The sequence below is a fragment of the Stegostoma tigrinum genome, chromosome 4 (assembly GCF_030684315.1).
Source record: "Stegostoma tigrinum isolate sSteTig4 chromosome 4, sSteTig4.hap1, whole genome shotgun sequence".
NCBI lineage: Eukaryota > Metazoa > Chordata > Chondrichthyes > Orectolobiformes > Stegostomatidae > Stegostoma > Stegostoma tigrinum.
In genome coordinates, this window is record NC_081357.1 from 62,730,101 (window position 1) to 62,756,049 (window position 25,949).

The 25,949-nt window shown below is 41.8% G+C and overlaps 1 protein-coding gene across 9 annotated transcripts in view; it reads right to left on the reverse strand.

Moving 5' to 3' along the window:
• fam184ab (family with sequence similarity 184 member Ab) overlaps positions 1-25,949 on the reverse strand; it is a 179,730-nt gene that overhangs the window by 122,738 nt on the left and 31,043 nt on the right. The window lies entirely within an intron of this gene.

Below are 25,949 nucleotides of genomic sequence, written 5' to 3' on the forward strand. Positions count from 1 at the left end.
GAGATTATGTTCCCAGGGTCTAGACTTGCCAACCAAAGGAAGTATCCTACCATAGCTACCCTGTTATATTTTGTAAGAATTCTGTAAGTTTCATTAACATTGCCCCTCATTCTTCAAAACTCAAGAGAATATAGGCCTAGTTTCCTCAATCACTCCTCATCAAACAATCACATCATCCCAGGATTGGTCTGGAGAACGTTTTTTGCAATCTCTCAATGGCAAATATATCCTTCCTTAGATAAAGGAAAAAAGATCTCCATGCTATGCTAGATGCAGTATTACCAAGGTAACTTTAGTTCTGTACCCAAATCCCCATGTAATTATAGGTGATGTTTAGACAATAAGGGTGAATCGGGGCATTCCATGTTCAAAGCAAAATTAAGACAGCAGACTTCGCCAGAGAACAGCAGGAACCTGATATAAAGGCCTTGGGAAACATGAAACATTATTTGGTTCGGAGACAGGTGGAGGGGAATAGAATAAACAGAAAAGGGTTGAAGCAAACAATAACAGGCTAGGCTAAGATTAAGCAATCCCTGGCTGGGTGAATTAACATGTGCCTAGCATTGTAAACATCTGTTTATTATAGCATTATGTACTGACAAGATTGAAATTTGCAGACATGACAGGAAGCGTATAAATCGATGAACCTCTTAAATTTGGCACTGTTTTCACTTCAGCGAGACTAACGTGGACTATTTCCCTGCATATGATTGAATACGTAATCAAAAACCCCTACTCAATATACTGTGCCCGATCATTGGAAATAACCACAACATAATGAAGGTCAGCAAACCATCTGCCTTTTTTACTGATTGTTGAACCAACCTACTAGCTTTTAGTGACTCATGAACAAGGGTCTCCAAGTCCGTTTTGATATGAACACTTGTCAATTTTTTTCCACAGGAACATAGGATGTTGAAATGTGATCTTACAGAAGTTTATAAAATCATTGGAGGCATAAATGGGGTTCAGGTAGGTGCTATTTCCCTCGGATGGGGAATTTCAAGACTAGGGGACACATTTTTGAAGTGAGAGGATCGAGATTTAAAAAAGACATAAGGGGCAAATCGTTTATCCCGAGGGTGGTACGCATGTGGAATGAACTTCCTGAGGAAGTGATGGATGTGGGCACAATTACAACATTTAAAGAACATTTGGATGAGTACACAAATAGTAAAGGTTTGTGAGAGAGATATGGGCCAGGAGCAGGCAGGTGGGACTAGATCAGTTTGGGATTATGGTCGACCTAAGGTTGATTGGATGGAAGAGTCTGTTTCGACACTGTATAACTCTACAACGCCACCACTGAAGAAATCCTCTGCCTTTCAGTTTTTCTTAAACCATGTGAATAACTTGTTATATTCATGTTGTATTCTACCTGCCAAGTTCTTGCCATTTATTTAGCCTATGCATCATCCTGATAACTCACATCATCACCTAGCTTTTGTGTCATCGGAAAATTTGAAGTAGTTCTTTTTGTCACTCAATTGTGAATAATCATGGCCCAACGTCTGATCATTGTGTTACCCAACTAATACAGCTGGCTATTGTTAGAATGACTCATTTATTGTTACACTCATGTTTTTGTCCATTAACAAGAATCTCAATCAACAGTAGTATATCCCATCCAATTCATGTGTGCCCTAATTTTGTTTGCTAACCTCCAGCATGGAACCTTATCAGAAGCTTTCCAATAACCTAACCACAAACACTGGTTCTCCTTTATCAATATTACAAATAACACTCTCAAAACAATTCCAACACCCACCCTCTGTTGGATGTTCTTCCTTTTGTTGAGCACCAGGCCCTCTGCAATTCTCTTCTCAGTTGTGATGAACAAACCAACTTCTACCAAAATCATTTGGAGTCACTTCTCACTACCTCATCTCAATTCTTAATCGGAAATTGGCTCCGTGACAGGGAACAGAAAGTGGTGGAGGGTTGGATTTTGGACTGGAGGCCTGTTACCAATAGTGTTCCACAGAGATTGGTGCTGAATCCACTTTTGTTTGTTATTTACATAACCAATTTAGCTAAGAATGTAGGTCAGTAAGTTTGCAGATAACACCAAAATTGGCAGTATAGTAGACAGTTAAGAAGGTTATCTAAGATTACAAAGAGATTAATTGGATCAATGGATTGAGGAGTGGCAGATTAGAGTTTAATATGAATATATGTGAGGCACTGCATTTTGATAAAACAGACAAAAACATGAATTATACAATTAAAAGTAGAGCTTTTGATAGTGTCGGAAAACAGGGAAAACTAGGGTTTCAGGTACATAATTCTTTGAAGTTTACATCATATGTAGACTGGTGGACAAAGGCATTTAACATGCTTTCCTTCACTGCTCAAACCTTTGAGCATAGAAGTTGGGACACTATGTTGAGGTCGTACAGAACATTGGTGAGGCCTCTTCTGGCATACTGTGTACAGTTCTGGTTGGCCTGTTGTAGGAAAAATATCATTAGACAGGAGAGGGTTCAGAAAAGATTTACCAGGATGTTGCCAGGAATGGAGGTTTTGAGTTATAAAGGAAAGGCTGGACAGGCTGGGACTTTTTTCACTTGCGAGTAAGAGGATGAGGAGTTAACTTAGAGGTTTATAAAATCATGAGTGGTATAGATAAGATGAATAGCAGGTGTCTTTCCTCTAGGGTGGGGGATTTTAAGACATATTTTTAAGGTGAAAGGAGAAAGACTTAAAACAGACATGAGGCTGTTTTTTTACACACAGAGTGGTTTGTGTGTGAAATAAAATTCCAGAGGAAGTGGTGGCGACAGGTACAGTAACAATATTTAAAAGATATTTAGATAAGTACATGAATAAGCGATGTTGAAAGGATATGGGGCCAAGTGCAGATAGTTGGGACAAGTTCAGTATAGAATTATGGTCAACCTGGACTGGTTGGATTGATGGGTCTGTTTCCGTGCTGTATGACTCTATCACATTTGCTAGATTTCAGTCTGCAGGAACCTTCCAAGAATCTATACAATTTTAAAAATAATACATTTATCATCTCCATAGCCATATTCTTCAACATTTGAGGATGCAACTCATTTGGTACGGGGGACTTACGATCTTTAAATTTAATATTATTAGATTGTATTTCAGAATTAATTATCTCTTGCAGTCCCTCATATTCACAAGTCAGTAGTTAACTACTATCTTCATTGGATTGTCCACATTTTCCTCTGTTAAGACAAAGTGGATGTTTAGACGGTCTGCCATTTCCTATTATCAATTATAAATTGTCCTGTTTTGTTGATATTTGACTCACATTTGGCCTTGCAAATCTTTGCTTTTTCATGTACCTAAAGAAGTAGTTATAGCCGCCTTTATGCTGCTTGTTGGTTAGCATGAATTTTTTTTCTCATCTTCTTTATTAGTTTTTTTGTTATCCTATTCTGGGTTCCAAATTGCTCCCATTCTTCAGCCTTGACAATTTGTTCTGACAACTTTAGAGTCACTTGCTTTGATCTTGTGCAATCTTTAACATCTTTGGTTAGGTACAGTTGATTTACCTTTCCTGTTGGATGTGTGTGTCTTAGAGGAATATACATTTATTGTAGACAACATAATACCTTAAAACACTTGTTCTTAGCTGTATATGATCAAATCCTATCATGTATTTTCCCAACGAACAATATCTTCACCTTCTTTGTTCAGATTTAGGACCCTAGTTTCCAAACCTAATGTAAAATTTTGTTCTGTTGTGATCATGATTTCTTCATGGCTCCTTTCCAATTAAGGTTATTAATAGCACTTTCTCATGACATCATACTGAACCCAAAATAGCACAATCCTTTGTTAATTCCCCAATACAATGCTCTGAAAACCCATCCAATACACACTCAAGGAATTCATCTTCCATGGCACTAGCGCTGATTGTGTTACCCAGATTGTAGTGTTCTCCATTATTACTATTTAATCCATGTATGTACAATGACAACTTTCTGATTTATATCATGCCTAACAATGGACTACAGTTTTATGGCCTATAAACAACTTCTGTCAAAATTCAGTCATACAGTTGCACAGCACAGAAAGTGGCCCATACGTCCAACTCGTCCTTGGCAACCAGATATCCTAAACAAATGAAGTCCCATTTGCTAGCATTTTGCCCATGCCTCTCTGAAGCCTTCCTATTCATGTACCTATTCAGGTGTCTTTTTAAATGTGGTAAATGTACCCGCCTCCACCACCTCCTCTGATAGTTCTTTCCATACATGCACCACATCCTAGTGAAAAAAAAAAATCTTTCTGGTTCCTTTTACATCTTTCTCCCTCACGTTAAACCTATGGAATCTCCTTACTCTAGGTTCCCCTAGCCTGGGGAAAAGACCTTGGTTATTCACCCTATCCATGTCCCTCATGATTTTGTAAACTTCTACAAAGCCACCCCTTAGCCACTAACGCTCCAAGGAAAAAAAAATGCCTCTGCTTATTCAGCATCTCCCTCTAGCTCAAACCTTCCACTCCCAGCAACATTCTTGTAAATCTTTTCTGAACACTTTCACGTTTAACAATATCTGTACTATTGTAGAGAGACTAGAACTGATCAGTCACAACATAATGTCACAACTCCTATACTCAATACATTGACCAATGAAGGCAAGCATGCCAAACAGCTTCTTCACCAGCCTGTCTACCTGCAACTCCACTTTCAAGAAACAATGCACCTGCATCCCTAGGTCTCTGTTCAGCAACCCTCCCCAGGACCCGACCATAAACTGGATACCAAAATGCAACACCACACCTTTATCAAAACTAAACTCCAACTGCCACTCCAAGTGCAACTCTGAACAACTTCTCTTTTAACTCCTCTCATCATTTTTTCCAGGTCAGAGGGGTTGCCATGGGGATCCCAATGGGCCCCACTTATGCCTGTCTCTGCGGGGTCCATGGAACATTTCTTGTTCTCGTCCTATTCTAGCCCCCAACCACACATTCAGTTTATTATTGAATTCAAATTCCACATCTGCCGTGGCGGGTTTCAAATCCAGGTCTCCGGAACATTATCTGAGTATTTGGATTAACAATCCAACGATACTACCATAGGCCATTGCCTCTCCTTGATGGTCAGTATACTTCTTCAGTATTTCTCCACTATACTGAAGATATCATCACTGCTGCTTCCCTCTCTCATCTGGAATTTCAAAAATTTATCAATTTCACTTCTAGTTTCCACCCCACCCTCACTTTCACTGGTCCAGCTCTGACTCCCCCTGCCCCCTCCTCGACATCTCTGTTTCCATTTCTGGGGTCAAGCTGGCCACCACTATCCAACGTAAATCAACCAAATCATACAGTTTCCTCGACTATACATCCTCATACCCTGCTTCCTGTAAAGACTCTATTCTATTCTCCCAGTTCGTCCATCTCCACTGTATCTGTTCCAATGGTGCCAATTTCAACAAGGGAGCCTCTCAAACATCCACAATCTTCCTCAACCAAGGATTTCCTCAGCTGCATTGTTGACAGGGCCTTAGCCGAGTCCAACCCATCTCCTGTACTTTAGCCTTCAGCCCCTGTCTTTCCCCCTGCAACAGTAATTGGCTTTTCCTGGTCCTTACCTACCATCCCACTGGCATCTACATCCAGAGGATCATCAGTCACATTTCCACTACTTCCAACAAGACACCACCACCAGTCACAGACTCCCCTGCCCTATCTTGTCAGCCTTCCAAAGGGACTGTTCCCCTCTGGGACACCCGAGTCCACTCTTCCTTCACTCCCAACATTTACCACCGTCACCACCACCACCAAACCACCCCTCCCCCAAGAGCACCTTCCCCAAGCCATAGAAGGTGTAACATCTGTCTGTTGACTTCCTCTCTCCTCACTATCAAGGAGAGGCAATGATCTAGTGGTATTATTGCTAGACTGTTAATCCAAATACACAGATAATGTTCTGGGGACCCGGGTTTGAAACCTGCCATGACAGATGTGAAATGTGAATTCAATAAATATCTGGAATTACGAACCTAATGGTTACCATGAATCTATTGTCGATTGTCAGGAAAATGTATCTGATTCACTGTTGTCCTTTAGGGAAGGAAACTGCCACCCTCACCTGGTATGGCCTACATGTGACCCCAGACCCACAGCAATGTGGCTGACTCTTAACTGTCCTCTGGGCAATTAGGGATGGGCTATAAATGCTGCCTAGCTAGTGATGCCCTCAACCTGTGAATGAAAAAAAACTATCCAGAGGCGCAAACACACCTTCCAGGTGAGGCAGCGCTTTACTGCATTTCACACAATCTAGCCTGCTACATTAACTGCTCACATGTGGTCCTCTCTACATTGTGGAAATGAAGCATAGGCTATTGATTTGTAGAACACCTATGTCTGTCTGCAAAGAAGACCATGAGCTTCTGGTTGTCTGCCACTTCAACACACCACCCTTTTTCGCACCTGCCATCAGTTTGAGGAACCGTCACCGGACCCAAAATGTTAACTCTGAGTCTTCTCCAAAAATGTGGCCAGACCTGCTGCGCTTTCCAGCAATTTTTGTTTTTGTTTCTAATTACAGCATCCACACCTCTTTCGGTTTTTATTTCACCTGCCAGCCTTCAGCCCAGTGGCTCATCTGATCAAGGTCCTGGTGTACACGAGGTAACCTTCTTCACTGTCCACCACACCATCAATTATGGTGTCATCTGCAAAATTACTAACCATACCCCCCTATATTCACATCCAAATTATTTACATAAATCAAAAAAAAAGCAATGGACCCAGTATCGATCATTGAGGCACACTACTGGTCACAGGCCTCCAGTCCAAAGTACAACCCTCTACCACCACCCTCTGTGTCCTACTTTCAAGCCAATTTTGTATCCATTGGCTCATTCCCCTTGGATTCATGTGGCCTAACCTGTTAACCAGTCTACCATGTGGAATCTTGTTGAATGCCTTGCATACAGACAACTTCTACCACTTTGCCTTTACCAAACTTCTTTGTCACCTCTTCAAAAAACTGAATCAAGTTAGTGAGACATGATTTTCCACACTCACAGCCATGTTGACTATCTCTTACTTTTCCAAATATACAGAAATCCTGACACTGAGAATCCTCTCAAACAACATACTCACCACTGACATCAATGATTTGCTATCCCTTGCTGTTTCTCAACCCTATCCAAACTGATTACATGTCTAGATCTTTGATCCAAGATCCTCTCACCAATTTACTTACCTCATCCCTTAATAACATTGCTAGCCGACTCATTTTCCCTTGAAAAATGATGAACATTCCTGAATATTCAGTTCCCAGTCCTAGTCAGCCTGTAACCACATCTCTATGATAGCATTTAAGTCAAACTCATTTATCTCTTTGTTGAGAATTCTTTTTCTCTTTGTTTAAAATTCATCCATGGGATGTGGGTACCGCTGGCTTGGTCAGTATTTACTGTAAATCCCTAGTTGCCCTCGAGAATGCTGAATGCATTCAGACAGAGTGCCCTTAACTTTTGGCTTTTTAACATAATTCTAAATTATGATTCTATATAATACTTGCCTTCGTTTTATCTGACTTCTAATCTTGCTTACTATTTTTCTACTTCCTGTTACCATGTTTTTTTCCCCTCCAATCTGAGCTCCCGCTCAGGTTCCATTACCTCTGCCAATGGAGTCTTAACCTCCCCAACATTACCAGTATATTTCTATGCAAGTAGTAGTCCATCTTAAAACGCAGCCAGTCCATTTTTTGTCAACAAGATACCACCTTCCTCAGTCCTGTGGCCCCCAGAAATTTTGATAGCTTCTCTTCTACACTAATTCTCCAATAACGTCTTTAATCATTCAGTCCTCTTAATCCTATGCTCACTATTACGTAATATTAAGAGATTTGTTCGTTTTGATCAGTTCAGAAATGCTCATTGACTTGTCCACACCACAGATGTTGTGTGACCTGCTGAGTGTAGCATTCTCTGGTTTTGTTTCTGATTTCATATCCTCAAACTATTTTGCATTGTTCAAGATCCTAGTCACAAGGCAGCATTCAGAAGATTAGTCAGAAATTGACGAGCAATACAGCCAAAAGGTAAATTTCGAAAAGATACCACATAAGTCTCACATGAAAATACATATATTCAATTAATTAGATTTATATCCTATCAATTCACTTACTTCTGATCTAGATCTTTTCTATTCAATAGTTTAGTTTTAAAGTAAATTACTTTTCTTCATTTTCATAGCTTCTTTTTTAAGAAAGTACAGTTGTACTGTTGGTCAATTATTAATCTTTTAATCACTTTCTGATGGCAAGAAAACAACAGAAATTTAATATTGGGCACTTGGATCCCAAGTTAATTTCTTCTTTAAATTGCCACAAATTAAAATAAAATATAGCCAGTTAGTGTCAATCCAAAATACATCAAAAATCCAATTACAGACATACTTCAAACTTTTCAGAAATAGGAAATGGTAATACAGGTCTCAAATACCCAAAGAACACGAAAATGATTACTTAAGAAGAATAAACCAGAGTGTCAAAGAAACACAAGTTAAATACAAACTTAGAAAAGTAACCGGATATCTTGGGATGATCAGGTTCACTAAGGAAGTAGTATTTGTGAGCAATTATATATTCTGGTCTTTTGTGTAAAAAAGCCAGTTAATCCATCCAGCTTGGGTGGAATTACAAAATAGTGACAAAGTCCACAGAGATTTCTGAGCTTTGTATTAACAAGTCATGATTGCAAATGGCAGCTTGGGGAAAACGCTGTACCCCTACCACTTCAACCTACCAAGTCACGTGGGGTTAGGTGTTTTCTTGCAGAGGGGAGGTGTAAGATGTCATTATTTTATTTAGAAATTTTTCTCTGGTTTAGTGTTTGGGCGATTTGGTTTTTTTAGAATGCATTGATTGTGGTAATGAGGGGTTTATTTGGTGGGTTTTAGTATGTGGGCTTTCACAAGACAGACTTAGAGCAGTGCTGTAGTTGGAGTCTTCTGGTCGAATTTACAGCTGTGGTGAGAGGATTATGGAGGTGTTTTGGGGATCCTGTGTTATGGTGAGGGCATTTAGTGCTACGGTAAGGGAAGCAGGGAGAGTTTAAAATTTATAGTGTGGTGTGGAGCTTTTAGGTATTTTAAATGCTCTGAGGTGGCCTTACTGAGGTGGTTTAGTGGTTTATAAGGAGGTAGGATTTATTGAGGTGGTTAAGTTACTGATTTTCTGAACTACTCATAAGATTTAATTTAATTTATCTTGATTTGATTTCCCAAAATGGAATTAGGAGGTTAATTAGAAACATCCAAGGTAATAATCTCTGGATTATATCTGAGTCATGGGCAAATTGGCATAGGATAAATAAAACCAAGGAGTTGAATGATCTGCTCGAAAATTGGTGCGGGTGGAATGGGCTTTCGTTCAATGGGCACAAACACCAGTACTGAAGGAGCAGTGAGCTGCTCCGCTGGGACAGGTTTCGCTTGAACTGTACTGAAACCAGTGTCTAACAAATCAAATAAATACAGTTTTACAGAGGGCCTTGAACTAATTGGGGGTGGGGGTTACTAAATTGGAAATATAGGCTTAGAAAGCAAAAGAATATGGCATCATAATAGAGCAGCTATTTAGATAATATCTAGAATGGGACATTAAGGGACAGAGCATATAAGCACAGAAAATCAGCAGTACATGGGGTCAAATAGGGGAAAGATGACAAAGATAAAATTAATAGATTTTAAATTGAATGCATATAGCAATTGAAATAACATAAATGAATTAACAGTAAAAGTTGAGATTGAAGGGCATCATCTTATAATTATTGAAGAGACATGGTTACAAGACAGGGTTGCCATTTATCGTCAAGGAACTGAATGTAACCAAGAAAATTATAGATGGAGCTGTACATAACATTAGTTAGGCCACAATTGCAGTATTGTGTGTATTTCCAGTAGCCACACCATAGGAAGGATGTGATTGCACTACAGGGGGTGCAGATGAGATTCACAGGGATATTGCCTCGGCTGGAGCTAATCAGCTATTAAAAGAAACTAAACAGACTGAGGTTGTTTTCCTTAGAGTACAGAAGGCTGAAGGATGACTTGATTGAGGTGTACTTAATTATAAGGGACATAGGGATAGGGCAAAAAAGGAAAAACCCTATCTTAATAGTGGGGTCAATAAATAGAATGTACAGTTTTAAAGGTAAAAGGACCAGGACGCTTAGAGGGGATATGAAGAAAGCGGTTTTCACCCAGAGGAGCAGGGGAATGAGAACTCATGGTCTGAAGGTGTGGTACAGGTAGGAACCCTCAAGATGTTGAACTAACTAACTAGATGAGCATGTGAAACACCATAGCATGCAAGGCTAAGCATCAAGTGCTGGAAAATGGGATTCAAATAGATGCATGAGGATGGTTGCAGACAAAATTAAGCACATCAGCATGGTTTCATAAATGGGAAATAATGCCTGACAAATGAGAATTCTTGGAGAAGTAACAAGCAGCATCGATAAAGAGGAAGCAGTGAATGTCACTTTCTGGAAATCCAGAGCTAAGGCACTGTTCATTGGGCTCTTGTCTTATTAAGTAGTCTAAATAGTATACTAACATGGACAGGAGATCTGCTAACTAACAGAAGGAATAAAGTCTGCCGAGAGGGACATTTTCAGGATGGCTACCTGTTACTGGTAGAGTGCCACAACAATCAGTGTTGGGACCACAATGATTTATATTGTATGTTAATGACTGATGAGGAAAGAGAAGGTAATGTAGCCAAGTTTACGAATGATCCAAAAATAGGTAGTACGGCAACTGGTGAAGATGACGTAAAGAGTCTACAGAGGGATATAGACAATTTAAGTGAGTGTGCAAAAATTTGGTTCATGGAACATGTGAGATCGTGCAATTTGGCAGGAAGAACAGAGCAGCTAATTATTACTTAAATGGAGAAAAACAGTAGAAATCTACAGCACAGAGCAATTTGAGAGTCCTCATGCATAGATCTCAGAAAGTTAGCAATTAAGTTCAGCAGGGAATACAGAAGGCAAATTGTATGTTGGCCTTTATTTCAAAGGGAATAGAGTTTACAAATAGGAATGCCTTGCTAAAACTATACGAGGTACCAGTTAGACCTCACCTGGAATCCTGTGTACAGTTTTGGGCCCCTTAACTAAGGGAATATGCCAGCTTTGGATTCAGTCTAGTGAACGTTTAGTAGGTCAATTCCGGATATGGACAGATTGTCTTATGAGTTAAATTTGATTAGGCTTGACCTATACTCAGTGGCATTTAAAAGAATGAGAGGCAACCTTATTGAAACATAACACATTATTAGGGGACTTGACAGGTTTATGTGAAGAGATTGCTTCTTCATGTGGGAGAATCTAGCACCAAAGGGCATAATAAGGAGTCACCCGGTTAGAACACAAAAGAGGAAGAATTTATCCATTCCAATATCCATTTATTGTCACGTGTACTCCATTGCAGGAGTACAGTGAAAAACTTACAATGTCTGCCTTCTTATGGTGACATCTCAAGTACAAGTACCTAGGAACTTGGATATAGGATATAGAAGAGGAATAAAAGTAGTTGCTTAATTAGAGAGTTGAAAATAAGTTCAAACCAGGAAAATATTAAGGGGTTAACATTACAGTGTTCTAAAATAAGGATTGTCCAATCACAGCTGTCTCCGTCCAGGACTTGCTGCCTGTGCGCAGCTCTGGGGCTGCTTCCCATGTGCTACTGCAGGGCTTCTTCCCTGCGCTGCTCCGGGATCACAGTCCATGTGTTGCTCCAGGGCTCACTGCGTTCTGGGGGCTGTGGGGCATGCCTGCAGGCCCCACAACCCGTGCTGGTTCCACCACGGGACTTGGCCTGTGCGCTCTCCTATCTGCTACAGGGCTCGGCTCATACCAGCTCCAGTCCGCTGAGGGACTTGGCCTGCTCACTCCCTAACTCCACTCTGTGGATGGGGTGGGGAGGGGGCAAAGAAAGGGAAAACCAATAGACAGAAAAAAAAACGGAAAAAAGGTAAAGGGTCTGGTGACCAGAGGAGCTCTGACCAGAGCATCCTACTCTGCCACCATCCTGAATCCAAAATTTCTTCTCTCAGAGGGTAAAGAGTCTGTGGAATCCTTCCCATAGAGGCCTAATAAGCTGCGTTGTTAAGTATATTGAAGGCTAAGAGTGATGAATTTTTAATCAATTTGAGAATCAAGGATTAATGGTAAAAAGCAGGAAAGTGGTGTGGAAAATCATCAGATCAACCCTTGGTCGCAGACTATTTCAATGCTTTCCAGGTTTGATTATTATTTCATTCATGCTGTGTTTAAGTCAGACATACAGACTTGACCTTCAGAAGACCTCACACTTCTCTCAGTCACCTCTACAGTACCAATACTAACAGACCTCAGAGAAGACCTGCTCATCTTGATCTTAAGTGGGACAGTACTTATTTGGAAAGTGTCCCCTGTATTTTTCAAACTTACTTTTTCACAGGATGCAAACATTGCTGAGCAAGTGCTCTAAACGTTCTACTTCTCTCGAGTCTTTTAGTTTAGTGGGATTCTATCAAAGAAGATTAGTGGTTACATTGTGTTTCACCAGGGGTGGGAAAGATAACTGCTGTTTACCATGAGAGGTACCAAGGAATGGCGCACTTCAAGGTTACATCTACATCTGTGGTGATCTGAGTTCCATTTGTCAATTCCTTTCAACACAACACAAACATCAAGGGTTAATGGTTATGAGATTAAATCTTAATATAGACCCTCTAGGTGGTTGGTGTTCCCCTTAAAGTTACCTTGTAGCAACTACTGCAATGAGCTAGACCCAAGACAGATAGATTTGTCTTTCCTCTGGATTCCAGCCACCAGATTGAGGGAGATACGGATAGGAAGTGAGTCTGTGTCTTCTAAAATGATGCATGGACTATACAGCAAATCTAGAAAAATAGCCCCCTAAATTTAAAAGTTAATCTCCCTCAACATGCAATATTTTTCTGTTTGCTTGCATGCTTCATCTCTTAATAATGTTTATACTTTTGATTGAGGGAATTTACAATAAAACTAATTTTTAATCATGAATAATTCAACAGATCTGGTCAAATCCATGTTTAAGTGAAAAAAAAACACTTTCTTAGTAAAATAAATTGTTCTAACAACCTTAGGAATAATAGAGAGGAATTCATTCACCCTCTGCACTTGGTTGGAACAGAGTTTACACTGTCACTAAGAGACCAGATTAGTTGATGCAAGATCCATTTGTAAGACTATACAAGACTAATTACCCTTTCACTAGAATGGAAAGGACACTTTGAATATGGTGCAAGCTTCGCAATGAGCAAATGGCAAAAAGATTTGATTTCATTATTGGTAACCCTACCCTCTTTGCTATTAACTAATCAATTTTCTAGCTCTCTTTGTTAACTGACATCTCACTGTCTTCACCACAAGCCCTAAATTTGAATGGTCACCTATGATGTGCCAAATGCTTCTAGAAATCCGAGTACACTGCATCCACAGGTTCTCCTTAATTCAGATTCCTTGTTACCTCCTCAAACATGAATTATTTTCGACAAAACTATGTTAATTCTGCCAATTACATTGAGGTTTTCTAAGTGCCTTTCTTTAACATTCTGGTAATGGTTTCTAGCATTTTTCCTCTCATAAATATTCAGCTAACCTGCCAGAAGTTGCTGATTTCTGTCTCCTTTCTTTCTTAGACAGAGGAATCATATTTACTATTTTCCAAGCTGATGGAATCTTTCCAGAATCTAGGGAATTTTGAAAAATGAAAAACAATGCATTTACTATCTCAACAGCCACTCTATCAAGACATTGAAATGAAATTCATCAGGACCTAGAGACTTGTCAGCTTTTAATTCTAATAATTTTTCCTACAGATTACAACTGTTTCGAGATCCACTCACCCTTTCATTTCTTGATTCACAATACTTTCTGGGACGTTATTGATATCATCTACAGTTAAGGCAGGTGCAAAATGTCTGTTCAATTCATCCATAATTTCTTGATTTCCATTATAAATTTGGCAGATCCAGTCTCCAGAGAATCAGCACTCACTTGACTTGATCCTTTTTTCCAAATACATGTAGAAACTTTTAGTGAGAGAGATGGTAGGAACTGCCGATGCTGGAGAATCTGAGATAACAAGGTGTAGAGTTTGATGAACATAGCAGGCCAAGCAGCATCAGAGGAGCAGGAAAGCTGATATTTCGGGTCCAGACCCTTCTTCAGAAATGGGGGAGGGGAAGGGGATTCTGAAATGAGGAGGGAGAGAGGAGGAGGTGGATAGAAGATGGATAGAGGAGAAGATAGGTGGAGAGGAGACAGACAGGTCAAAGAGGCTGGATTGGAGCCAGTAAAGGTAAATGTAGGTGGGGAATTAGGGTGGGAACAGGTCGGTCCAGGGAGGATGGACAGGTTAAGGAGGTGGGATGAGGCCAGTGGGGAGGAGATGGGGTGGGGCTTGAGGTGGGAGGCATGGTTAGGGAGGCGGGGACGAGCTGGGCTGATTTTGGGATGTGGTAAGGGGAGGGAAGATTTTGAAGCTTGTTAAGTCCACATTGACAACTGGGCTGCAGGGTTTTTAAGAAACTCTTAGTGTTTGGTATTTCTGGTTAGCTTTCTTTTATTACCTAATGCCACCTCCTTCAAGTAATCTTGTACATGTTGTTCTTCGAATTGATACCATACCTTCCTTAGTTAGCCATGGATCGTATATCTATCTCAGAGTCACTTTCTCTCTCTCACTGGAACATATTTCAGAACACTTACCAAAGATACTTCCATTAATGTCTGCCACTGACATATTACCTAATCTACTTTCCCAGTTCACTAAGATGCTGACATTGACACCTGGGCTGCAGGGTTTCAAGCTGGTGTACACAGGCCCCAAACCCCACCTCTTCCTCCGTTACATTCATGACTGTATCGGCGCCGCCTCTTGCTCCCCAGAGGAGCTCGAACAGTTCATCCACATCACCAACACCTTCCACTCCAACCTCAAGTTCACCTGGGCCATCTCCAACACATCCCTCACCTTCCCGGAACTCTCAGTCTCCATCTCAGGCAACCAGCTTGTAACTGATGTCCATTTCAAGCCCACCGACTCCCACAGCTAGCTAGAATACATCTCCTCCCATCCACCCTCCTGCAAAAATTCCATCCCCTATTCCCAATTCTTCCGCCTCCGCCGCATCTGCTCTCAGGATGAGGCATTCCACTTCTGCACATCCCAGATGTCCAAGTTCTTCAAGGAGATCAACTTTCCCACCACAGTGGTCGAGACGCCCTTGACCGTGTCTCCCGCTTTTCCCGCAACACATCCCTCACACCCCACCCCCGCCACAACCACCCAAAGAGGATCCCCCTCGTTCTCACACACCACCCCACCAACCTCCAGATACAACGCATCATCCTACAACACTTCTGCCATCTACAATCCGACCCCACCACCCAAGACATTTTTCCATCCACACCCTTGTCTGCTTTCCGGAGAGACCACTCTTTCCGTGACTCCCTTGTTTGCTCCGCACTGCCCTCCAACCCCACCACATCCGGCACCTTCCCCTGCAACCGCAGGAAGTGCTACACTTGCCCCCACACCTCCTCCTTCACCCCTATCCCAGGCCCCAAGATGACGTTCCATATTAAGCAGAGGTTCACCTGCACATCTGCCAATGTGGTATACTGTATCCATTGCACCCTGTGTGGCTTACTCTACATTGGGGAAACCAAGCAGAGGCTTGGGGACCGCTTTGCAGAACACCCCCGCTCGGTTCACAATAAACAACTGCACCTCCTAGTCGCAAACCATTTCCACTCCCCCTCCCATTCTTTAGATGACATGTCCATCATGGGCCTCCTGCAGTGCCACAATGATGCCACCCGAAGGTTGCAGGAACAGCAACTCATATTCCGCTTGGGAACCCTGCAGCCCAATGGTATCAATGTGGACTTCACAAGCTTCAAAATCTCCCCTCCCCCCACTGCATTATACAACCAGCCCAGCTCATCCCCTCCCCCCAATGCATCCCAAAACCAGCCCAGCCTGTCTCTGCCTCCCTAGCCTGTTCTTCCTCTCACCCATCCCTTCCTCCCACCCCAAACCGCACCTCCATTTCCTACCTACTAACCTCATCCCACCTCCTTGACCTGTCCATCTTCCCTGGACTGACGTATCCCCTCCCTACCTCCCCACCTATACTCTCCTCTCCACCTATCTTCTTTTCTCTCCATCTTCGGTCCGCCTCCCCCTCTCTCCCTATTTATTCCAGAACCCTCACCCCATCCCCCTCTCTGATGAAGGGTCTAGGCCCGAAACGTCAGCTTTTGTGCTCCCGAGATGCTGCTTGGCCTGCTGTGTCCATCCAGCTTCAGACTTTATTATCTTGGATTCTCCAGCATCTGCAGTTCCCATTATCTCTGATACAATTATTGATTGCTGATTGTTTGAGTTAACTGAACTCTGAAATAGTACACTTCAATTTAATCGCTGGTTATTATTTAAAGAACAATATAAGTCAAGAATCAAAAACAGCAAGCTTGGATTCCTTTACCCATCACTCATAATCTCCAGTTTAGTAAATGTCACTAATCATCCCAGATCCTCTCTCCATTCATAATACCTGAATCCATTCCAGCACATGAAATAAGAGTAAAAATTGCAAAATCCTTTCACTGGTGCTGGTCAAAACAAGAACCTCTGATAAAGAGTACTTTTTAAAGATAACATGGAACTCTTACGGAATAAAGTAGCACAACAGTGCAATGGTATTATTGCTAGACTAGCAATCCAGAGACCAGGTAATATATGGAGATCAGAGACTGAATCCTATCATGGTACAGGTGGAATTTTAATTCAACAAAGATTTGGAATTATGAGTTTAATAATGACTGTAAAACCACTGCCAATCATCATTTTTAAAAAAATCATCTGGCTCACTCATGGCCTTTAGAGAAGAAAATTTGCAGTTCTTATTTGGGCTGGCCTACATGTGAATTTAGACTCATAGAAACATGATTTGCCTCAAGCTCTGGAATAGCCCTAGCAGGTTACTAAATGCTTATTGAAATGGTTCGTTCAGTTTTAGCGACCACGAGAAAGCCTCATAAAAAGAATAAAAATCACACAGTAGCACCTGGTATCAACTAAAGCATCAGAAACAAGAGGAAATTCAGCCCTCAAAAACAAAGTTGCTGGAAAAGCTCAGGTCTGGCAGCAACTGTGGAGGAGAAAACACAGTTAACATTTCGGGTCCACTGACCCTTCTCCGGACCTGAAACGTTAACTCGGTTTTCTCCTCCACAGACCTCTGAATTTTTCCGGCAACTTTGTTTTTATTCCTGATTTACAGCAGCCGCAGTTCTTTTGGAAATTCAGCCCTATTGACTCTGCAAAGTCCTTCTTATAAATCTATCGGGGGGCCAGTGCTAAAACGGTGACAGCTGTCTCACAGACCAGTCAAGCCTAATGAAGTCACTCTCTCAGAATTAGACATCACCTTCACTGGGTGCATTTCGTCAAAATGTAAAGTATGTCAAAAGGTTAGTTGCATTCTTAGACCAAATGTTTGTAGACAGTAAAGAGGTCTACTGCATTATTAGGGAAGATAAAGTGATACAGTTGTAAATAGATAACCTCTAAGGCAGCAAAAGAGGTTTATAGAACATGGAGAGGTAAACAATTGCAGCTTAAATGCAGATTCTTACTTCAAAAAAATCAAGGCAAGAGTGACAGAGACAGATTACATAATACAGAGTAAGGCTGTGGTTATGTCCTCTAGTTATTTGAGAAATGTAATGGAATTTCATTTAATAGCTTGCTAAAGTTGTAAAGTCATTGAATTTCACCTTCATCAGTGGAATTTGAATAGATGCTTTTTATTAAGAAATGAAAATTAGTAATGGAAAGAGTTTAGAGAAGAAACAGTAAAGGTTTATTTAAAAATGAAACTTCAGTTTAAGATTAATTTACAGCATGCAACTAGTAAACTGCAGCTGCAAATCAGAAGGACTATTTCTTTGCTCTCTCAGGCTGAGGTGGAAGTGGGGTTGTTCTCAATATGTTTTCATTAGGGTTAATTTTGGAGATGTTATAACAATTGGTACAAATTAATATCCTTCCTAATTACCGTACTAAAGTTAGTAGAGAATTTGGAAATGTTGTTAGCGATAAGCAAGTATTTAGGTTATTGGCAAATAATGTGGTGCATTTGGCAAATGTCTGGGAAGGAGTATAATTGTCAGGAGCACTGTAAGATCCCAAAGATAGATGATGGAGGTTTCTGGTGAATATCATGAGATAACAGGAAGACCTAGGGCTCTCTATGGAGTTGTCCATCATCGATTGCATGTTTACTGGATCGGATGTACAGATAAGGGAGGTGTGGCTAACAATGACATCAATGTTGCATGTAATTATTGTAATGCAAAAGGTATAAAAATGTCGTACTCTGTTGGAGAAAGTTACAGTGTCAATAACCTTTCTTCCGACTTGAACTGTAATTAAGAGGTCAACTGAGATCCATGTGAAAACCAGACTCAGAGCAGTCTCTGACCTCTCTCATGTGTGGTAAAAGAGCTCTGAATTAAGGTCGTTTGTACTGCTGAACACAGAACTCAAGCCTCCTCTTTGATATTTATCCCTTTAACACCTGCTCTCCATTATTAATTCCTCAGCTGCATCCACATTAATTTAGCTTCTTTTTTTTTCAGAAAGACATATACCCGTAGAAGCTCTTGCTATTTGTTTTTATATTTTTTGCCATCTTAGTTTCATGGGTGTGGGGGGTGGGGGTGGAATGGGATATTGGACTGCATCATGAACCTTATACAGAGCCCGGTATTTTCTGATAAATTTTTAAAATTAACTTTAGAAGTTAGTTATGGAAGAAAAGAAAAGACAGGATTATATTAACGTGGACTGCAGCTGTTCAAGAAGTCAGCTCACCACTACCTTCTCATGAACAAGTCAGGATAGGCAATAAATGTTATCCAGCCAGAGACGCCAACATCCCCTGAGTAAATTAAAAAAAAACACTATCAGTTGGTTCTTAACCCTGTGAACTCTGCTCTTTCTTTTTAAACTTCCTTTCAAATTGAACTCTACGCCTCACTGATCAGTTTAAATCCCTGTCTAGAAACCTATCTATAAAATTCACCATGTCACTAATCCTAGCATGATTTAAATGAAGACAATAAACAGAACAGCTTTCTCTTTCTCTGGTACCAGTGAGTACCTCATGAATCAGAACCCATTTCACCCACAATCTTTGAACCACACATTTACCTCTCTAATCTTACTTACCCTATCATACTTTGCAAATAGTTTATATAATAAACCAGAGATGATTATCTCTGTGGTTAATTTTGCTCTGACATGCTCTTAACCCTTCCTCATTCTATTTATATTGTTGATGCCTAAACAGACCATGACACTGGATCCTTTACCTCGCCCTCATGTTCTTCTCCAGCCAAAAGAGATACCCTTCAGGATTATTTGTCTTTGTTGCAGAGAACAGGATCTATCGCCTGAACTATGTTATCCCCTATGGCTACCATAATTCTCTTTTCTTTGTCAACTTGAATGGGATTCTAGACCATGGTGCTGTGGTCAGTTTGCTCATCCTCCCTGCATTCTGTGCCCTGATCAATGACAGCAAGAACCTCATGTCTATTTGGCAAAAGCACTGATTGAGGCTAACCAAAGTTAATTTTTAGATCCTGATACCTACCTCATCAGTCAAACACTCCTGTCATTGACCATGGATGAATGAAATTAATTTAAGGGGTGTGACTGCCTTCAGAAACACTATCCAGGTACCCTCACCCTCCCTCACATATCTCAGTCTCCAGAGCTCAGACTCCAGGTCAGTAAGTTGAAGCTGAAGTTCCTCAAAATAGCAGATGTAATCACTGTGGATTGCACCAGCACCCACCAGCTCTCATGTACTACAGCTGCAACATGTTGCCAGCCCAATAAGGACAGTAGCATTTAGCGAAGGGGGGGGGCTATCATCAGTCAGGGATACCACCATAGTCAGGCAAAGAAGGGTGGTGGTTGATGGAAACTAGGCAAGCCTGTTTTCAGGAAGAAGCAGACAGCCTTCAGAGTCTCAAAGTTCCTCAGTGACTGTTTCCAGTCCCATTTTATCCCACTGAAGTTCTTTCTGTTTCAAATCCACTCAGGATTGCAGGTATTTCCAAGACATGCATTACTCTTCAAACAGCTGTCTCCACTGCATCCTGAGATCCACTCTCAGTGCTGTGGCATGCACTGAACTTCCCTCTCCATCAAAACTGCCTCACACTATCTTAAAGCTGTCCCCAGTCACTTTTCATCTTTTGTCTCATTTGACACTTTCCCAAGAAATATTTTCTCTTTATTTCAGTTGTTAGGATCACGCGCTCTTAAGAGCTCAAGGGTAGAGATACCCTTCTGGATCCTTCTTCCCATCCAGGTCACTTCAACTCCATCTCTTCATCTCAACACACTTCTTGCCAGCATTCACCAGCCCCTTTGACTGCCCCTCTCTGATGACGAGAACATCAAAGGCCTTGGCTTTAGCTCTTTATGTTCCCATTTCAATGAGTTTTGGGCACAACATAGTGCTGAAGTCATTTTCAGTTATCTCAGCCTATGTTCCATTCTTTGGGCATGAATCCTCTCCTGCCACACAGGTCCTTTCGCCAGTCTCTTCACTCCTTCTACATGGACTTCTCCCTCTGGCCTTGTACCTGTACTTGATCTCTTCATTGAAAACTTCCTACATGACATCAGCCATATTAATTTCTCTGATCCCCTCACCCACTCTCACTTGTGTCTCTCTGACGTTGCTGCACTCCATTCCATCAGATCAACTACAACTTGGATATCAAACCGGCCAATAAGGGTTGTGAGGTTGCTGTCTGACATGTTGATCCCTACCTGGCAGAGGGTAAGTGCCAACTCTCAGACACTTCCTCTTATCTCATTGGATCATGACCTCGCCACTGAGCAACAAACTGTAGTTTCCACAACTGTCATGAGCCTCATTTTCTCTGTTTCAAGTTGGTCTCACTTTGCACAACATCTTCTTTAACTCAATGACATTAGGAACTGCAGATGTTGGAGAATCTGAGATAACAAGGTGTGGAGCTGGATGAACACAGCAGGCCAAGCAGCAGCATAGGAGCAGGAAAGCTGACATTTTGGGCCTAGATCTAGGCTTTCTGCTCCTATGACGCTGCTTGGCCTGTTGTGTTCATCCAGCTCTACACCTTGTTAACTCATCTTCTTTAACTCATTCATTTTCTCCAAGTCAAAGTTGTGGCCATCAGTACCTACAAGGTTTCCAGCTATGCCTGTTTTTTCACAAGGTATGTCCTACTTCTACAGCCCCTAACCACAACTCTCTGTCTGATATATCAGGTATGTCTTTGATGCTGCTTCCTGCTCTCATCTAGAATTGAAAAAGAAAAATTACTTTGATTTGCAACTTCCATCCTTCATTCACCTCCATCTGGTCCACTGCCTCTTTCATTTCTTTCCTTGACTTCGTTGTCTCTATTTTGGAGGATAGGCTGTCCACCAATGCCCAGTTACCCTGGCTACACCTCCTCATATGCAGTTTCCTGGAAGGATTCCATTCCATTCTCTCAGTCTCTCCATCATTGTCACATCTGTTCTGATAATGCCAGCTTCCACTGGACTGCCTCTGACATGACCACCCTTTCCTCAACTGGGTAATAACCTCACCTCATCCCTCATCGTGTAACAAGTACCTTCAGCTATGTCCAATCCATCTCCTGTACTTCTGCTCTCATTCCTTCCTCTCTTTTTCAGAACCAGTGGATTCTTCTATCCTTAGTTTCCACCCAACTCGTCTCTGCATCCAAAGAATCATTTGCTGGCATTTCTGCCACCTCCAACAGGACATCACCACCAAACACACCTTCCCCTCCACTCCACTGTCAGCATCTGCAGGGACAATGATACTGTGATCTGCTCCTCTGTCTTTCCTAACCTTCCAATGCAATTGCAGAAAGTGCAATACTTTCTCATTCACTTTCTCCTTCCTCCCTGTCCAAGGCCCCAACACACCTTTCAGTTAAAGCTGCATTTCTCTTTCTTTCAAAAATAAAATACTGCATTCACAGCTCACAATGCAGCTTTCTTTATAGTGGTGAGACAAAACGCAGGCCAGGTGAACACCTCTGCTCTGTCTGTAGGAATCATAGAATCCCCACAGTGTGGAAACAGGACCTTCAGCCCAACAAGTCCACGCTGACCCTTGCAGCATCACACCAAGACCCATCTCCTTATAACTCACCTACGCTACACATCCCTGAACACTACGGGGTGTTTAGCATGGCCAATCCACCAAACCTGCACATCTTTGGGCTGTGGGAGGAAACCTAGGCAAACATGGGGAGAATGTGCAAACTCCACACAGACAATCACCCAAGGGAGGAATTGAACCCGGGTTCCTGGCACTATGAGGCAGCAGTGCTAACCACTGAGCCACTGTGCCGCCCAAAAAAACGACTCTGATTTCACAGTTGCTTGTTTTACAATAAACTGCCTTGCTCTCCTGCTAACATTTTTGTCCTGGGCCTGCGAGCTTGAGGAACAACGCCTCTTTGCCTTACACGTCAGCACTTAACAGCCTTAAGGTCTCACTGTTGAAGTCTACAACTTCAAAAACTGACTGCATTATATCCGTCTCCATTTTTCCTTACACTCTCTTCCCCACTCCCCACCCTCCACTGACTTTGCTTGTTTGTGTCTTAATTGCTTTTGCTTTTAGTAGACAAGATCCACCCTCTCCCTTTGACACTTTAATTTGCACTCATTTTATATCTTTTTTACCTTTTCTCCACCATTAACAATCCCTTTGTCTTCTGCACTGGGCCTCTATCTCTGTCTAAAGTATATTAAAAAAAAATTAACACCTTTCAGTTCTGAAGAGTCATACCGGAACAGACTCGAAACGTTAACTCTGTCTTTCTCTCTACAGGTGCTGCCAGGTGTGCCGAGTTTACCTAGCATCCTGTGATTGTTTCAGATTTTCAGCAACTGCTGCATTTTGCATTTATTCAAGAGAATAAATGTTTTGGTAGGTGAAAACAATATTCTTATAACTGAGTTATTAAGTACCTTCATGATTTTAATCACCTTGTGCTAATTTATTTTGAGAAAAATAGTTTCAGAATAATAACATTACAATTTGAAGACTAAAAGAAATAATTCAAATTGGTTTATGAAAATTGTTGAAAACGTACAAGTTGAAGGAATCATATCAATGGTAGGAAGTTAGAAATATGGAGGATAATCAGGTCAACAAGTGGAACAAATGTTTTTTACTCTATTTATTTGTGGGATGTGGGTGTCACTGGCTGCCCAGTGTTTATTGCCCATCCCTAGTTGCCCTCAAGAAGGTGGTGGTGAGCTGCCTTCTTGAACTGTTGCAGTCTGCCAGCTGTGGGTTGACCCACAATGCTATTAGGGTTTGGAATTCCAAGATTTTGACCCAGTGACAGTGACAGTGACGGAACAGTGATATATTTCCGAGTCAGGATGGTGATTGACTTGGAGGGAAATTTGGAGGTGGTGGTGTTCCCATGTATCTGCTGCCCTTGTCATTCGAGATGGAAGTGATCGTGGATTTGGAAGGTGCAGTTTGAGGATCTTTGATGAATTTTTGTCGTGCATCTTGTAGATAGTATACACACTGCTGCTAATGAGCATCAGTGGTAGAGGGAGTGGATGCTTGTGGATGTAGTGTCAATCAAGCAGGCTGCTTTGTACTGGATGGTGTCAAATTTCTTGAGTGTTGTTGGGGGTGCACTCATCCAGACAAGTAGGGAGAATTGCACCACACTCCTGACTTGTGCCTTGTAGATGGTGGACAGGCTTTGAGGACTCAGGAGGTGAGTTACTCGCTGCAGTATTCCTAACTTCTGACCTGCTCTTGTGGCCACTGTGTTTATGTGATAAGTCCAATTGAGTTTCTGGTCCAAAATAACCCTCAGGGTTTTGAAAGTGGGGGATTCAGTGATGGCAACACCATTGAATGTCAAGGAACAGTGGTTAGATTGTCTCTTATTGGTGATAGTCATAGTCTGGCATTTTTGTGAGGTGCAAATGTCACTTGCCATTTGTCCAGCCCAAGTCTGGATATTGTCCAGATCTTGTTTCTTTTGAACATGGGCTGCTTTAGTATCTGAGGAATCACAAATGGTGCTGAACATTGTGCAGTCGTCAGTGAACATCCCCACTTCTGACTTTATGACAGAGGAAAAGTCATTGATGAAGCAGCTGAACTTGGTTGGGCCTTGGACACTACCCTGAGGAAATATTGCAGACATGTCTTGGAGCTGAATGAGTGATGTCCAACAACCATGGCCATCTTCCTATGTGTCAGCTATGACTCCAACCACCAGACAGTTTACACCCTGATACCCACTGATTCCATTATTGCTGGGGCTCCTCAATGCCAAACTCGGTTGATTATGATATCAAGGGCTGTCACTCTCACCTCACCTCTCAAACTCAATCCTTTTGTTCAAGGCTGTAATGAGGTCAGGAGCTGAGTGGCCCTGGTAGAACCCAAGCTGGGCATCACTAAGCAGGTTATTTCTGACCAGGTTCTGCTTGATAACACATAAAACATAGAACATAGAACAAAACAGCACAGAACAGGCCCTTTGGCCCTTGATGTTGCGCCGACTTGTGAACTAATCTAAGCCCCTCCCCCTACACTATCCCATCATTATCCATATGCTTATCCAAGGACTGTTTAAATGCCCCTAATGTGGCCGAGTTAACTACCTTGGCAGGCAGGCAGGGCGTTCCACACCCTTACCACTCTCTGAGTAAAGAACCTGCCTCTGACATCTGTCTTAAATCTATCACCCCTCAATTTGTAGCTATGCCCCCTTGTACAAGCTGAAGTCATCATCCTCGGAAAAAGACTCTCACTGTCCACCCTATCTAATCCTCTGATTATCTTGTACGTCTCCATTATAATCCCCTCTTAGACTCCTTCTCTCCAATGAGAACAGATCCAAGTCCCTCAGCCTTTCTTCACAGGGCCTGCGCTCCAGACCAGGCAACATCCTGGTAAATCTCCTCTGTACCTTTTCCAATGCTTCCACATCCTTCCTGTAATGGGGCGACCAGAACTGTACACAATATTCCAAATGAGGCCGCACTAGCATTTTGTACAGTTGCAGCATGGCATCATGGCTCCGGAACTCAATCCCTCTACCAATAAAACCTAACACACCGTAAGACTTCTTAACAGCACTATCAACCTGGGTGGCAACTTTCAAGTATCTATGTACATGGACACCAAGATCCCTCTGCACATCTACGCTACCAGGAATCTTTCCGTTGACCCGGTATTCTGCCTTCCTATTATTCCTCCCAAAGTGAATCACCTCACATTTATCCGTATTAAACTCCATTTGCCACCTTTCGGCCCAATTCTGCAGTTTATCCAAAGTCTCCCTGCAACCTGCAACATTCTTCCACACTGTCCACCACAACACCGACTTTAGTGTCATCTGCAAACTTACTAACCCATCCACCAATGTCTGCATCCAAGTCATTTATAAAAATGACAAACAGCAGTGGTCCCAAAACAGATCCTTGTAACCGGACTCCAGGCTGAACATTTTCCATTGACCACCACTCGTTGCCTTCTTACAGAAAGCCAGGTTCTAATCCAAACTGCTAAATCTCCCTCAATCCCGTGCCTCTGTATTTTCTCCAATAGCCTACCATGTGGAACCTTATCACAAGGTAGATCTCAGGCCAAGGTGTAGACAATCCAGAAGCCAAGGGTTGCTGCTCCTCTGCAAGATCAGGAGCAAGCAGTCACATCCATGATTTAAGGGTTGGGTGTACATGGAGAGATGCTGAAACATTGCAAGATTGCCTGATCATGTGACTGGGCTGTCTCATGAGCTAATTGTTTTCAA